The sequence below is a fragment of the Dreissena polymorpha genome, chromosome 1 (assembly GCF_020536995.1).
Source record: "Dreissena polymorpha isolate Duluth1 chromosome 1, UMN_Dpol_1.0, whole genome shotgun sequence".
Taxonomy (NCBI): Eukaryota; Metazoa; Mollusca; class Bivalvia; order Myida; family Dreissenidae; genus Dreissena; species Dreissena polymorpha.
This window is the reverse complement of record NC_068355.1, coordinates 135530944-135548178: the sequence shown is the minus strand read 5'-3', so window position 1 is coordinate 135548178 and position 17235 is coordinate 135530944. Positions and strand designations below refer to the sequence as shown.

At 36.6% G+C, this 17235-nt stretch overlaps 1 protein-coding gene across 4 annotated transcripts in view; it reads right to left on the bottom strand.

The window, feature by feature from the left end:
* Window positions 1–17235, bottom strand: part of LOC127850945 (beta-hexosaminidase-like) — a 97122-nt gene that overhangs the window by 24759 nt on the left and 55128 nt on the right. Inside the window, exon 2 of one of the 4 annotated variants that reach the window (XM_052384360.1) lies at window positions 11605–11717. The exons of 1 other annotated variant lie outside the window; for it this stretch is intronic. The gene's annotated coding sequence lies outside the window, so the exon portion shown is untranslated. Of the gene's footprint in view, window positions 1–5480; window positions 5502–6359; window positions 6517–11604; window positions 11718–17235 lie in introns of those variants that run through there. 2 more of the 4 variants (XM_052384344.1, XM_052384369.1) reach the window with 2 other exon arrangements.

The window sequence follows — 17235 nt, the reverse complement described above, 5'->3', positions numbered from 1 at the left end:
TTCCGTTCAAAGATTGTGTCATAAATCTTATTAAGAAATCTGCACTTTCACAATACATGCAGTGGCGATATAACTTGTTGAAACCAAACTCTGTATATGAATTAACCCATTTATGCCTAGCGTCTAGAAAATAGGCCTTGACAAACAGTGTAGACCCAGATGAGACGCCGCATGATGCGTCGTCTCATCAGGGTCTGCGCTGTTTGCTTAAAGAAATTTCTGTAAGAAATATTCTAAACATAGAAATATACTAGACATCCCTAATTTTGGAAATAAATTGATCCAATTTAGAAAGATGGGAGAGTCCATTAGGCATAAATGGGTTAAATTCATGTACGCATATGTTCAAATCCACAGTGTATAAACACTTATTACAAGATTAAAGCGCGTGTCGTCGACATTTCAATATACACGTGTCACGTTAAGAACGCACTCGAAGAATGTAATTATTTTGTTTAAACCCGTTCATTTTTGCTCGTTTGCATCGAAAGCATTATAATCACGCCGGGTATGCGGATACTTTGATAACAGATGGCACTTCGATACCCGATAACAACAAAAGCCACGCGCGAGAGTTGAGTTCTTCAGCTTTTTTGCATTTATGTTCTTTTCGTTTGGTTTTCAGACACGTAACATTGTTTGGTCGATTAATGGCAAAGTACTTCGTATTGCGGAGCAAGAAAGTCGTGAAAAAAAACCAGTGGATTATAAAAAAGAGATACAATTTCATCGATAATCGTCATGAATTCGATGATCAGTACGTATTTCAACAAAATTAAAATACATGTACTTGGAAATAAATCAAGAACGTGCCAACTAATCGAAATAAAAGATCAATATGCCCATTAATGTTACAACATGTTAAATTTTAGATGAATAACGTATTTATGGAAATTCAAATGTTTTAAGAGTCGGATGGCAAATTTTCATGGACACTACTTTTACCGATCATCTAAAAGACAATGGCACTTCGATTCCAGATAACTCGACACTTTTTACTAGATATAACACACTCTATTTAGTGAATCATAAATGCAGAATTCGCTATAGTAAGCAGGCAATAAATAAAAATGTATGTACTGACGTAAATTAAAAAAGAATAACCGAAACATGTTCATATCCCTTTGGAATATGATAATGAAAGGGAAAGGGAAGTGTAAAGCTTTATATAAAGGGAGTTTTCCAATCTCTTTTCAATTTTGTGGCTACGCATTACTATCGTCTTCATGGTGCGATTCTAATAAACCAATAACAAAGGATTTTATGAGGAGCATTGGCCGCTTTAAGACCCCTTGCTCCCCTTATCTTGAGTTCTTCTATAAGTTCAATTGAACACAGTCGTGTTGATCAACATGATCCGTTGTATTTTCAATTCTCTTTATCTCAATTTACCATTTAAAAACAAGTTTATTATTTAGACAATTATTTTCGGTCGTCACTTGAAATATATTTCTTCAGAAGCACGGTGATTACTCTACATGCTGGAATATCAATTAATTTCTTGCGATATTTCTAAGTAGTTTTATTTTGTTGAAAAGTTTACTGTTCATCCAGTTTATGCTGTTTTCCGACCGAATTTTCTAATTTTTTTGAAAAAATCTACCATTTCTCCGTGATGTTTTTCTTTGTAATACAAAAGGATACACCATTTATAAACTCGACCATGCGCCTTGTCTAAAAAAACTAATCTTTATTATATAGCTTATAAAAAAAACTGATGAACTTTCCTCTCGCGCGTGGCTTTTGTTGTTATCTGGTTTCAAAGTGCCATCTGTTATCAAGGTATCCGCATACCCAGCGTGATAATGCTTATTGAGTCACCTTCGCGGCCGTTTTATTGGTAGAACCAGTACTCGCTGGTATAAGTAAATGTCTTCCGAACGCCCCCTGCAGAGTGATAAACGCTACAAGTCTCGCTCTTGGAAAATGGGGCTTAATGCATGTGCGTAAATTGTCGTCACGTGTTAGCCTGTGAGGTCAGCACAGGTTTATAAGGGAAGACACTTGCCGCTGGTAAGGTATTTGTTTAAAGGAAGTCTCATTTATCAACTAGAAATGGCGCGGCAGAGGCCGACGCGTATCCCCACGCCGAATGTTTGACCTAGGTGTGCCCCAGGGTTGGTAATGGGGCCATGCATAGCTGAGATTGACCGTATTGTCATAAGAGAAGTTCATCATCAATTAGAAGTGAATTGGTGTAGAAATGAAGAAGTTATAGTAAAAGGCAATTTTTGGGTGGGTGTGACATATGTGGGCAGGGCGCCCCAGGGTTGGTAATTGTGCCATGCATAGTTGAGATTGACCGTATTGTCATAAGAGAAGTTCAGTATCAATTTGAAGTGAATCGGTGTAGAAATGAAGAAATTATAGTAAAATGCAATTTTGGGCGGGTGTGGTCTATGTGGGCGGGGCCACAGGGTTGGTAATGGGGCCATGAATAGTTGAGATTGACCGTATTGTCATAAGAGAGGTTCAGTATCAATTTGAAGTGAATCGGTGTAGAAATGAAGAAATTATAGTAAAAGGCAATTTTGGGTGGGTGTGGTCTATGTGGGCGGGGCGCCCCAGGGTTGGTAATGGGGCCATGCATAGGTGAGATTGACTGTATTGTCATAAGAGAAGTTCAATATCAATTTGAAGTGAATCGGTGTAGAAATGAAGAAATTATAGTAAAGGCAATTTTGGGTGGGTGTGGTCTATGTGGGCGGGGCCCCAGGGTTGGTTATGGGGCCATGCATAGTTGAGATTGACCCTAATGTCATAAGAGAAGTTCAGTATCAATTTGAAGTGAATCCGTGTAGAAATGAAAAAAATATAGTAAATGGAATTTTTTGGTGGGTGTGGCCTATGTGGGCGGGCGCCCCAGGGTTGGGATTGGGGCCATGCATAGTTGAGATTGACCCTAATGTCATAACAAAAGTTCAGTATGAATTTGAAGTGAATCCGTGTAGAAATGAAAAAATTATAGTAAATGGAAATTTTTGGTGGGTGTGGCCTATGTGGGCGGGGCGCCCCAGGGTTGGGAATGGGGCCATGCATGGTTGAGATTGACCGTATTGTCATAAGAGAGGTCCAGTATCAATTTGAAGTGAATCGGTGTAGAAATAAAGAAGTCAATGTAAAATAACCTAAAAAAATGAGTGATAATTTCTGACGCGGCCCCACCCCAACCGCTATAACTTTTGACCCAGGGGTCAGATCAAAATTCCAAATAGTGCAGGGTCGCAAATATGCTCATAGCTACCATGTGTGTAAGTTTCAAGGTTCTAGTGCTTTTAGTGTAGGAGGAGATAGTGGCCAGGACGGACGGACAGACAGACGGACGGACGGACGGACGGACGGCGGAGATAACCACAATATCCCCACCTTTTTTTCAAAAAGCGTGGGGATAATTATCCAGTCATGTCGGAAAGTTTCGTCTCTGAATAGCCTGTGCGGAATGCACATGCTAATCTTGGACGACACTTTTCGCATATGAAATAAGCCCCGTTTTACATATCTTGTACATGTACGGCTAGTTATGCGAAAGCGTAAAAAACACATGGAAAAGTGAATTCGATAGACGAATTCGGAATTGGCACACAACGTATTAACTTTCAGTCTTCAGACCACATGTTATAAATCGAATTTGGTAGACATGATAATATACTCAAAGCAAATAGAACATGATAATTTCTCCAACAGATTAAATCGTGTTTTGGACTTGGAATGGCATACCTTGAAAGAAATATAATGAGGTAAGACTAAGAGAATAGTTATATCCTCATGTACAGATAAGATAATGATAGACATCTACTTTATTTCAAAAATAATGTGTTATTATGACGAAACTACAATAAAAAAGTATTTTATTACATATAATATCTCATTGAAATTATGAACTGTCAAAATACATAGTACTTTGTTACTTTTTTATTTTTCAACTAAAACTGTCTATTACATTTTGATTATTCATGAACGTGACACAACTCTCCTATTTTTCGTGCTGTTTTAAAATTTACATGTATTTTGGGCCGGAGGCCTTTGTTTATGAATTTGAATAAACAAGCTAAGCTTGTTGAAAGTAGGTGTAGTAATTACGTGGTACGTAAAATGGACATATATTTTTGGCCGGAGTCCTTTGTTTATGCATGGGAATTAAGATGTTCTAAGCATGTTTAAAGTAGGTTTTGTAATTACGTGGTACGTAAATCATTTGTAAGCAGACGCCTGTCAGTGCATACACAGTGCGTCTTTTCAAAGACATTAATCAGATGTACAGATGTCGCCCCTAGACACCCTTTAGTGTGTGAGGAATCTGAATAGCCATGCATGTGTGCTCTAATTCAAACATATACTTATAACGAGTTTGAAGCGCTTTTCGTAGTCATTTCTATAGACACTCACTACTTTAATTTTCTTTTCACCTATTTATTTTTGCTAGATTAAATCGAAGGCTTTAAACTTAATGAATCGCTAAAGAATCTGCTTCTTTTGGTAGAGTCAACACTTGCATTCTTTTGAGAGCTCTCCGCGACGGGATACCTCATGATTATAATGCAGATACCGAATCCGCCTTAATATCAGCTCGTTCTATGAGCACTAGACTTAATTCGTGTGCTGAACGCGTTGTCCCAAATATGTGAATCAGAGACGACACTTTAAGCTTGTATGGGTTTTTTCGATGAAGGGATGTCCCTTCTAATTGAAAATTTTGTTTAGGCTGAAAGTGTCAACCCAGGCACCATATTAACCCATTTATGCCTAGCGTCTAGAAAAAGGCCTTGGCAAACAGCGTAGCCCAGATGAGACGACGCATGATGCGGCGTCTCATCAGGGTCTGCGCTGTTTGCTTAAGGAATTTCTGTAAGAAATATTTTAAATATAGAAATAAATATACTAGAAATCCCTAATTTTGAAATAAATTGATCCAATTAAGAAGGATGGGAGAGTCCACTAGGCATAAATGGGTTAAGCACAATTGTTCAAGAACAAGGCTTACACGTGTTTCTTGGTATGTGGACGCGTACATCAAGTTGAGCTCACGCATCCAACCCGTAATAAACACATCGTCAGGTGACTTCCATAGAAAGACCCAGGTTTTTTCACGCCCCCCCCTCCCCTCCCCCTCTTCCATACCGCATTGATTATTATCAACGTCATTGTCCGTTCATCAACAACAACCACATATTTTAAGCACAATCACATACAAAATACTGGTGCTCTTTGTATAACGTAGTTTGACCTCTTATCACGTGATATCCGGATGCGATTATCTTATAATGCTGCAGTCAAGCACTAAATGTGTTTGACATGTGTGGAACCGTCAAGTACATATCAGACAACTTGATTTATTAAGGTGATGAATGAAACAAATAATATAATTACTTATTTGTGTACATGTTAATATATGCAGCAATACATATGTAATGTAAGACAGAATGCTATAAAACAACATAAACCATTAAAGTGAAATATTTACAACGTTAAGAATTTATTACTTGCGTTTCCGTTTCACCTTGTGGTCCTGTTAAGAGGATAATGCAGCATAAATTAAAGCCGTTGTCGTTCACGTATTCGCGTTATTAAGGCTAACACCTTATACCAACAGTAGGAAGAAATTAATGGAACATGGCTAACACCTTATACCAACAGTAGGTAGAAATTAATGGAAAATGAGAAGTCGCTTGTCTGTGCATATAAAGAAATTCATCAAACACGCAGCCGTCGCATCTAAACATTTTCAACTGTTGACACAATCTGTCACTATACCTGATTCGCGTCATGCAAAACTGGGTCTTATGCCATATACGACCAGCGTATATGTTTTTAAGGTCCTTCCCCGCATCGGGCGTATAGTGTGAGGACCCAAGTGTGTTCCTCCCTAAAAACTTACTAGACACATAAAAGTTAGGATTAATTGTGAGATTAATTTGCGATTTCCAGTATTTTATTTGTGTTATGAAAGGCATTAAATTTTGGTGGGGTATTGTGGGGTGCGGGTAGCCGGAGTACACTGAGGAAACCCTAACTCTCCAGTATGGTGACCACCAACCAAGCTATAATGATCCTCGAGCGGATTGAACCCGGGTCGCCTACGTGAGAAGCGCGGGTAACCCGGGTCGCCTACGTGAGAAGCGCGGGAAACAACGTCTGCGCTCACCGGGGAGCCCTATGCGTCCAGACGCGCGATTGCGAAGGATGGACTTGAGCTACCCTTGGTGCGTAAGAGCCAATGTCGCAAGTTTTGGATCGACTATATCGAAAGAAAGATCACACTGAACAAGATAAAGCTAAGCTTAATTATCAATGACATTAAATACGAACAAAAACAAAATAAACTAATGATCAAACATAGTCAAGGAAGTATATCTACTTACCGCACAGCAAGCTATGCTATCCTTGACTGCAGCATGTAATACACACCGTTAACCACGCTGTTATTCGATAAATGCTTTAATTATGTACCACAAATGTCACCGCATGTTGTTTAAAGCTAATGTGGAGCGGAGATTGCGTCACGCACCGGAGGTCACGCACATAGTTAATTGATCCCGACTTAAAGCCGATGTTCGTGTAGACAATCGATCGCGTTCCAAAGAATATGAAAACATTCTATTATTCATGCCTTTCATGGACGTCAATGTAATGGTGCGAGAGTTTTAAAAGCGGCCCATCCACACACAATATCGTTGTCAATTTTATTGTCAATAATGAAGATTGACAATAAAACTGATAGTAAATGGATGATATTAAAGGCACAGTCAATGTATAGATGAAAATCAGAGAGCTCAAATATTTATTGATGCATTGTCAATTTTATTGACAAGTGTTTTGCACCCTTCAATAATATTTAATCAATATTTACATATAATTTCTTCTTTTTTTCGCTTTCGTATATCCAATAGTAGCGCAATACTTATCATGACAACAAGATCCATCTTGTTTGATTGATGACCGAAGTACAAATGAACAAAATATTGATAAATATTTTTGTACACTTGACGGCTAAAAATGTTCTGTCAATATTATTGAGTCAATAAAATTGATAATGATATTGTGTGCGGATGGGCCGCTTTAAAAGCACAAAGGTACACATCTCCAGTTTTTTAAATCGCATATAGTGAATTAACGGTTAATTCAAATATTGATATAAAGTAGTATTCAACTGATTAAAAACATTTTCCCTACTCAATACTACTATTAAATGACCTTTCTGTACAGAATTCGAATCAGTTTTTTGGACCTCCAATTATGATAATGATTTATATTGCGAGTGTAAAACGTTTTTCCAGATTTCTGGTGAACAAATCAATGTGACCTGTTATAAAAAAAGAGAGACAAAAATCAATTGTCCAATTCATGAAATGGTAACGGTTTCACATTGTTTATTAATGCGGTTTCCTACTTAATTGTCGTTACCTATTAGAGATATTTATTTCGCTTTTTATAGGTAAAACTTTAATAAAGTATTCGGGTTTGGCTACCATTTGGATTTATTAAACATAAAAATATGTCCTTAAAACATTTCAACTTTACGTGAGGTGAGGAGAAAAATAGTAGCACAATTTAAATTCCGTTCTCACACCCATTACCTCTCCATTCAGTTGCCGGAAACGGAGCTTAACTCTTAACCCATTTATGCCTAGCGTCTAGAAAAAAGGCCTTGGCAAACAGCGTAGACCCAGATCAGACGCCGCATGATGCATGATCACATTCTAATATGACACTCGCCAATCTTCTTTAAAGGGACTTTTTCACAATTTTGTTGTGTTTTTTTAAATCTCAGAAAATATGTTAGCTAGCACGTGTGTTATGTTTTTAATAGTCGTACATAAATACAACAGTAGAAGAAAAGTTGAATGTATAATTTTGCCGTCACTTAGATTATAACTAGGGACCTCAAAACAGAGCGCTCTACCACAGCGCCAAGCATACTTTGCCAAAGAGGCAAATTTATATACGCTATCTTGGTTTTACTCTTATTTTCCAAATCATCGTGGTAATCCGTTACACACGGTTTTTAACGATTTCGAATGACTATTATCAAGTCATCCACCAATAATTAAAAAGATGGTTGGGAGTGTTTTTTGCTTGTTAAAACATACAACATAACTAGTGTTTTTTATCTTTGACGTGTTTTCATGTTGTTGTTGTTTTTTTTACCAAAATCGTCATATTGTCAAAATGTGAACAAGTCCCTTAAATGAAGCAGACAATGAAACTCTATAAACTTTGCATGTCTTGTTCTAATGGACTACTTTAACAACATAACCCAATTATCAATATGCGATGATAAAACGGGGATCCCCGCCTTGCTGGTAAATGCAATGAGTTGGTTGTTTGAACCGGTTTGAGGGCTAGCAGAACCCCACACTTTCCCCATAATTAATCACAAACCAAACGCTCGTCTGAACAAAAAAACAACAACAATTTATCTACGCAGAGATAAATTGAAAACATTAATGTAAAAACTTATCGGATGAATCAAATACTACAAACCTAATAACCCCAGTGTACTAGCGTCGTATGCATCGGAAGTCAATAAAAGCGATTAGTGGATACCCGGTCGAATATGACATAGAAAGATGCATAAAAACTAATCATAAACAACTGTAAAATAATTTCAAACGTGGAGAAATGTTTAAGATAACGATAGTTACTTATCTCATTTCACGGTGTAGATGCATAACGGTGGCCTCTCTGTCAAAATGTTGCCTCTCTGTTCATTCTTGGCTGCCTCTCTGTTATACACATGAAAAATGGATAATCGTAATTCACAAAAACAGATAAGAAAATCTAAAATTAAAACCCGTTATCACATTTGTGCATAAAAGGAGGTGGTCCATGAGTTGAAGCATACAGGTTTGACTGTATATTCAGCTACATGTTCACAGTATTCCGCAGGTCTAAACACTTATCACAAACTCTATCGAAGATGGAATGATGACGAGGGTGGTGGAACAATCGTGCATACATGCCACTTTGGTGACTTTTTAACATAGCTTTTCCGTAAAATGTCAAATATCTAATGTCATTGATATCATCTTTATTATCAAAACTTTACGTTCAATGTACGTTATAAAGTATTTTTCACCAATTGTACTTAAAAAATGCCTACTTTCGCTTTCGTTGTTGCACTGAAAGATTCTCGATCTGCTCACTTTTCTGGCACGGGAAGCCTAGTCGTCGATTGACATTTTTATTTTTCTAAGTAAATTGAGTTGAACACTTGTTAAAAGTATTGATAGTAAAAGTTTAAAATGTCAGAATATTGGATTTTAATATCAAAGGCGAAAGGGGGCTTTTAACGCAATTATTTGGACTAACGCTATTGGCTACATATTTGAAATATCTTAATGTACATGAACAAATCCGTCAGTAATGATGAGCGCGTTGATGATCTGCAGAAATAATGGACACAGATTGGTGACAACGTGTTTACAGTACTTAATGCAATAACCAAAGATTTGGTAAACTGCCACGAGTTAATGGATTTTCTCGTGCAATTCAAGTAACTTGTCGCCGGCTAGGCTCAGGTTATCAAAAAGGCCCATTTTATATTTGGTCCTTTTAAAGCGGCTTTTTACAACTGGATTAACCAGTCAATAAGTATCATTCTGTCCCTGTCCATTGACTCAGACTTATTGTTTCCTGGTTCACTGAGTTCTGGTATCAAAATGTATTCATTTCATAGCAATTTTTATTTTACAATTTTCGCCAATAGCCAAAACACAAATGTGTGTGCAGAAATATTTAAAATGAAATATTTACAGCTAAAAAGTGCACACATACAATATTCAATTTTGTATTTCATATCCACTTGAGAAGAGAGTTTTGATAAATCAAGCGGTTTAGTTCGACGACTAGGCATCCCGTGCCAGAAAAGTGAGACGATCGAGATGCTTTCTGTCCCACAACGAAAGCGAAAGTAGGCATTTTTTAAGTAAAATTGACGATAATTACTATATAGCGTACATTGAACGTAAAGTTTTGATCATAAAGATGATATCAATGACATTATATATTTTACATATTACGGAAAAGCTATGTTAAAAAGTCATCAAAGTGGCATGTATGCACGATTGTTCCACCACCCTCGTCATCATTCCATCTTCGATAGAGTTTGTGGTAAGTGTTTGGACCTGCGGAATACTGTGAACCTGTTGCTGGATATATGCTTCGACTCATGGACCACCTCTTTTTATGCACAAATGTGTTTACGGGTTGTAATTTTAGATTTTCTTATCTGTTTTGTGAATTACGAAAATCCATTGTTCATGTTTATAACATAGAGGCAGCCAAGAATGAAGAGAGAGGCAGCATTTTGACAGAGAGGCCACCGATATGCATCTACACCGTGCATTTGCACAAATATCAATAAAGAAATGTCGAAATCGAGCCGAAAACATGCGCAATTTTATTTTATGAAGGTTAATAAAAATATAAGTGCTTTTGATCCCTAGCTATCATGCAATGAGGCGGATGTCCTCCTGGTTTAATTCAAGTCGTTATAACTCATAATCGTTGTACATTTACATTTTGCATTGCCTAATACCTCAGTCATTTTGTAGCATCGGGCGGCGTCCGGATTTGTTATAAGATTTGTAAAAAATTTACCCGACGTCGGGCTCGGAAAGTAATCGAGTTGAGATCGAAAAAAGATTGGACGATCAACACACGGTTGTCGTCCGTCGATCGTCCGACATCGGATTCAATGTACGTGTATCGGCAAAAATCAAGGTATTTACAAGGGACTTATATATCGGCCGGACGGTGCTTGTCATTTTACTCGTACAACGAATCCGATGGTCGATCGCCGGGCGATAACTGTGCCAGCCCGATGAGCGTAAAAATACGTAGTACGCTGATCGGACGGTGATCGGTCTCTATTTTGACTGAGGTATTAAACTGTGTTACTCATCGGACGGCGGACGGTTAAGACGTGTCCAGTCTTCCCGATGCCTGGAGATCGGACACATCGGTCGGCTACCTGATAATTTGTGACTGAGGCATTATGAAGCAACGCAGAATACTAGTACATGCTAAAGAAATTAAATTAAACAAACTTTTCAGAGAAAGATCACAAAATGTTTACATAGACTGAAGTCCTGCGAGATAAAGCCACGTGTCCTGTTGGTGATTAATTTTTATCCGTTACTTACCTACACTATTGCGTAAGCGGAATTGCTTGGTTCAAAAATGATATAAACTTGTAAAGTCGACGAATTATTATCCTATGAGGCATAACAACTACACCAAACATCCATAATTTGCAACTATCCACTGGGATAATACTGATTATCGAATGCTAAAAACTGCGTACCAAATACAGTAAATAGAAAATCCAATTGATTAGTTTTCAATGCTATTGCAAATTCAAATACAGACTGTGGTATCGAATTGCAACTCACCGAATAACGCTACAGAGATTTATGAGAACACATATTAAATAAACTGTGTTTGCCGTCATATAAAAAAATCTTAAAAAGACTTGTTCAAATACCCGCGAACTGAGAATGTTTGAACTCACAGATTTAAACAAGAGCAAAGTGACATTACAGAACAAGAGATGTGTTCGTCAGAAACACAATGCCCGCTATTGCGCCGCTTTGATTTTTTTACCTTTGACCTTGAAGGATGACCTTGACCTTGAACTTCCACCACTCAAAATGTGCAGCTTCATGAGAACGCAATATTATGGAGGCACTTGTCCATGGAAAATCAGCTTGAGACATCTGTGAAAGATTTACAAAAAATTCTGAAACATTCGGTCGCATTCTTAGAACTTCTTATTCCGTGTGCTCAATTACGTTTTCATTCCGCAAATATAGACTGTTTGTTTCTTAAAGATCTCTGTAATGACAGACGGTTGTATTGGTTGGACCTCACTGAGTGTACATTATCAACTTTGTGTTCCATTCCGTGTCTGCCAAACATTGAAATACTAAATCTATCAGAATGTCGAAGTTTGGTGGATGAAGTCTTTGGAGTGATTTTGTCTTTGCAACCTGTACGTGGCCTTCACAAACATTGCACCTGAAACAATCGTTACTTTATGTGAACCATTGACTCAACATCGTTCAAGAATACTGAAACCAGAGTTGTTGCCTTTTCACTTAACACTGGCGAGTCAAAAAGATGAACAGATTAGTAAAAAAACGGTACATAAAGTTGTCTTTACATTTTTACAGAATTTGAAAGTAAAGATGTTTTCTAGAGATAGAATCTTAGTAAATCTGGCCTTGAAAAACAGTCTGAGCCTCATTTTAATACTGACGATACTAGGTCAGAGAGAAGGAGTTTTATTATACAGGGGCCAAAATTGAGGAACGCGAATCTACAAGCAACGAAAAAGACAAGTTGACTGAAATCTTTAAATCAACTTCTGCAACAAATTTAACCAGAAAATAACCCATTTCTATCGAGACAAAACTTGGAAATGATGATGAAATGTTAAAAGCTACAAAACGTGATATTAATAATAACAACTACCTATCGGATAACGATGAACCTTCTAATATATCATTTGATAACGATGACGAAGTAGCAGACCCAGATTGGAAAGACACTGATCCTCGAAGCTCAGGTACATATGACTACCCTATGGACAACAATGAAATTGACCACCAAAACGTGATAGAAACTAATGTTATTGAAAGTTAAGGTTCCAAAACAAAACAAGTTCCGAAAGATCATTTCAAAAGAGAAGTTTAAAAGAAGAAACGAATGAGAGGCGAACAGTATTTAGGGGTGTTGAAAAATAAAGATTCAGGTGTGAAAACGTATTGCGTTTGAACGTGCTGGACGATTGCTTTGTCCAAGAAAATATGGGAAAAGTGCACTAAAACCAGCAAAACAAGACAATGTCCAAACATAGATGACGAACACAGAACGATGATTTTTGATAAGTTTTTGGGGAAAAACATGGATTGGAAACAATATAAATTATACGTAATTAACCAAGTGAAAAAGGTTGAGGTAATAGAAAAACGACAGGAACACCTTCGTCGAGCAGAAGGAACTTTTTGTACAGGTAATATCTGACAAAAAGAAGTGGAAGAATCCCAGTTTATAAAAGTATGTTTACAACAACATTGGGTATAAGGGAGAAAACAGTTTACAACTGGCTGAATGATTCAGAAAGTGGCATACCAAATACTGAGAAAAAAGATAATCGGGGTGCTAAAGACGAATACAAGAAGCGTGAAGTGGCGGCCAGAGAATATCTTAATAACATTCCAAAACTTGAGTCACACTATTGCAGGGCTTCTTCTAAAAAGAAATACTCTGAACCTTTATTTGAAAGTAAAAATCATGTGTTTCGCGAGTACAGAAGTTTATGACAAAAGAAGGAAAATCACCTTATCACAAAACTGGCTTTTTCGAATTGTTCGAACAAATGAACTTATCGTTATAGAAACCAAAAAAGGACCCAGTGCGATAAATGCTGTGAACAAATAGCTGGGAACGTAGACGACGAAGATTACCAGCTTCATATAAAATTTAAAGACGAAGCCAGGCAGAGCAAACATTCAGATAAGGAAAGAGTGCAGAATGACCTAAGTGTTAAAGTAATATATATGGATCTACAGAGCCTATTGATATGCCCCCGTTTAGAGGCTAGTAGTCTCTACTACAAAATGAAACTCTCCTGTCATAACTTTACATTGTTTGATATAATTATCCAAGAAGCTCAGAACTATTTTTGGCATGAAGACAAGGGCGAACTTAATTCCAACATCTTTGCGACATTTGTGATTGATTATCTTGATAGTATTGATCTTTCAGATGTTAAAAAAATACGTATTTATAGCGACGGTTGTACGTATCAAAACCGTAAAACAACCATAGCCAACGCCTTGTTGCTTTGGGCAACTAGAAAAAAATGTTTTGATATATCAAAAGTACCTTGAAAGAGGTCACGCGCAAATGGAGTGTGAAAGTGTTCATTGGTGTATTGAACGCAAAATAAGAAAACAGGCGATTTACGTCCCGCAAATGTACGTAGACATGATTTCAGCCACATGTCGTAAAAACCCCATACAAGGTACGGTATGTGAACGACATGTTCTTAAAGAGATATGATGAACTTGCCTTTTACCCATCAATACACCCAGGTACTGGAGTTGGATCACCAATTGTGACTGTTAGAGTCAATATTGGAATACTTGCCCGAAGGGAAGATTCAATATAAGTTAAACCATGGTGATTCCGACTTCATCGACATCCTAAAAGCCAGAAGTGTTAGAACTCGCACGGTTCATGTTTCAAACATAGACCTGGTTGTAACCTATACAGCAACAACCTCCCAATTAAAAAATCGAAATATCTGCATCTGATGCAGTTAAAGTCCGTGATACCAAAGGATTTCCATGGATTGTATGACAGTCTTTCGCACGCATCTTGAAGTTAGAAAACACGATTGTCATGAGTCCACGTATAATTTATAGTACAATGTGCTTACTTGTGTATTGTGAAGTAACAACTAAAAAGTAAATTGTTGACATTTGTAACGGAATAACGGATTCGCCATCAAATTTCGATCAGACAGACACGCGTCAATTTTAAACATGCAAGTCCGCGACTGATTTCACTTAATTAGTCGTTGTATGTCTGTCTGGTTGAAAGCCGAAGTCGGAAACTATACTCCATAACAGTAAAATGTTTAATGTTGTTATCAAGGCTTGATATGTATTCCATGCTTTTGACTTACTTTATGTTATTGCATCTGATTTGTAAAATGTGTATTATGTATTCAGGGGTCGGCCTAGAGTCAAATTTTAGGGCAAAATCACTTCTCTCTTGACAGGAAATAAGGGAGACGTAAGACCGGATAAGGGAGAAGTGAGAAGTTACATTTGCTGCTAGTTATACACGACTTGTATTATATAATTGTTATATGCGTACATTCTAGAAGTACTTCATATGTTTATTTTGTATCCAATGAATACACATAAAATTAAATAATCTTACCGGTAAGTGTTTTTATTGTTTATTGTTGCTTCATAGTCCATATTAATAAACATTTCAGCTATACCCTATCCACCTACTGCTCACAAATGAAGAATAGAAATATATTATGCTTGAGTTTTTCAAACAGTAGACATTAATATGGTTTAGAATATAACTGTTTACAAACGCTGCAAGATAACAGAGGATCTTACATAATATTGAGCATTGATTCTAATAATAACACTTTCGCAATGCCAATTATCTATCATATATATATATATATATATATAATTTTAGGCATTTCGAAAGTGTTACCATGTTTACATCAAATAACGTCATAACGCTTGAGTTAAAATACACCACCTCACTGTAATTCCAAACACGTGTTTTCGTTAAAATTAGCTGGCCATGGCATATGCATATGTAAAATAATTACCCGTTCTGTTCATTGCTATTTAAGATATCCTTGAAATTGGATTGTATTAAAATTTGAACTGGATTCACGATTATGCGTTTATATGTTGACACTTTTCGAGTTATTCTTCAGTATGAAATACATACTGGTAATGTACCAAATTCTAGCCTGTACGAGAAATGTCGTTTATGTTCCAGGGCTTTAGATAACATTTGGGGTATATTGGGAAAATTACCCCCTGTTTCTGACAATAGGGTTTTTGTAAATTCAATAGAGTTTTAGCAAAAATTTTCACCCCCTACTTTTGAGCTAAATTGGGTTTATTAACTCAATAGGTTAATTAAGGGAATTACATATATAGTATAATAAAAATCTACTAAGGTTACTATATTTATACAAATGAATTACAAAAAAGTAGTGTACATAACAACAAACAATTACGATTGACCATTTTGATTATTTCAGAAAATGAAAGTAGAAATCGGACCGGTCTGCGAATAATTACAATAATACCCCAAAGATTGATAACCGCTGGAAAGACTGCTTTCTTTTCTTCATAGGACGGCATATAAACTATGTATCTATTAACTTACAGTCTAAAAAAATACGCCCGGTGTTCGTAAGATTCGTTTCGTGACCTAATGTTTTTTACGGGAATTAAGTTATTAAATTTGTATTTGCGCTTTGGTACGCTTTATTTTGAATTTAATTACAATTTTGGTTATTTTAATTGCTTTATAACGCAAATACGCTTGTTATCTATAGCCTAGTGTAAGTATCATTACCGCCAGTTTGGCTAAAAATGACACAACAATGTGATTTTGTACCAATATTTTTTGTTGTAAAGTTTTATTATGAACAGTGCTTAACTTTATAGGATCTTGAAAAGTAAAACATTGAAAAATGGCCAGAATCATCCACACCACAAGTATGTAACTTATCGTATAACTAGTTAATAAATGTTGAGAACAACACAAAAATAGCAAAAGTAAAAAAAACTTACATGTTTGCATGTCTGCATGGTTTGTAGTTTTTGATAGTTGCAAATACAAACGTGAAATGATCGTTAACAATTTTTTTCCTCCTTAATATGTACGCTGATGGTGTTATTTGTTTGCAATAACTGATAATTGGAAACATTTGCACGTGTTCTTCTGTACAGTAGGAATTAAATAACAAGTAGGTGTAATTTGTGATAATTATTTTCTAAAATAAAAGAAGTCCCCGTAAAGGACGAAGACTAAGATAACAATGACTCTTTACAAAACTCTTTACTCAATATCAATCAATGAACCCACCCGAACTTCAATGCTAATCAGTTTTTGTTATTATTCTTTAATTAATGAATTTACACAGGATGAGAGCTTATGCTGATTGAAGTTGCAGAAGACCATATGTGGTATGTTATTACAGATCTGATTGGATAGTCAACAATCTGTTAGCTAATCAGAGACGTTAACAAGGTATTGGCAAATCTGATTTAACCAGGTCAGTTACAGCTGGCGCAGTCTACCGACTCGCCAGGGTCATTGACAGGTATCTTGCACTTGAATATCCTCGTGTATTGATTTGCTTAGTCGCTTATGGCGTACCATTTGGGTCAAAAGTCAACAAGACCAACTAGGTTAAATGAAAATGTACGTCGACGTACAATATGTACGTCGACGTACATTTTTTTGTACGTCGACGTACAAAATTGTACGTCGACGTACAATTTGTACGTCGACGTACAATATGTACGTCGACGTACAAAAAATGTACGTCGACGTACATATTGTACGTCGACGCACATATTGTACGTCGACGTACAATTTTTCTGAACAGCCAATCAAACCACTCGTCTCTTGAGCCGCTTTTCCTTCAGACTTATTCATAATAATCGTTTT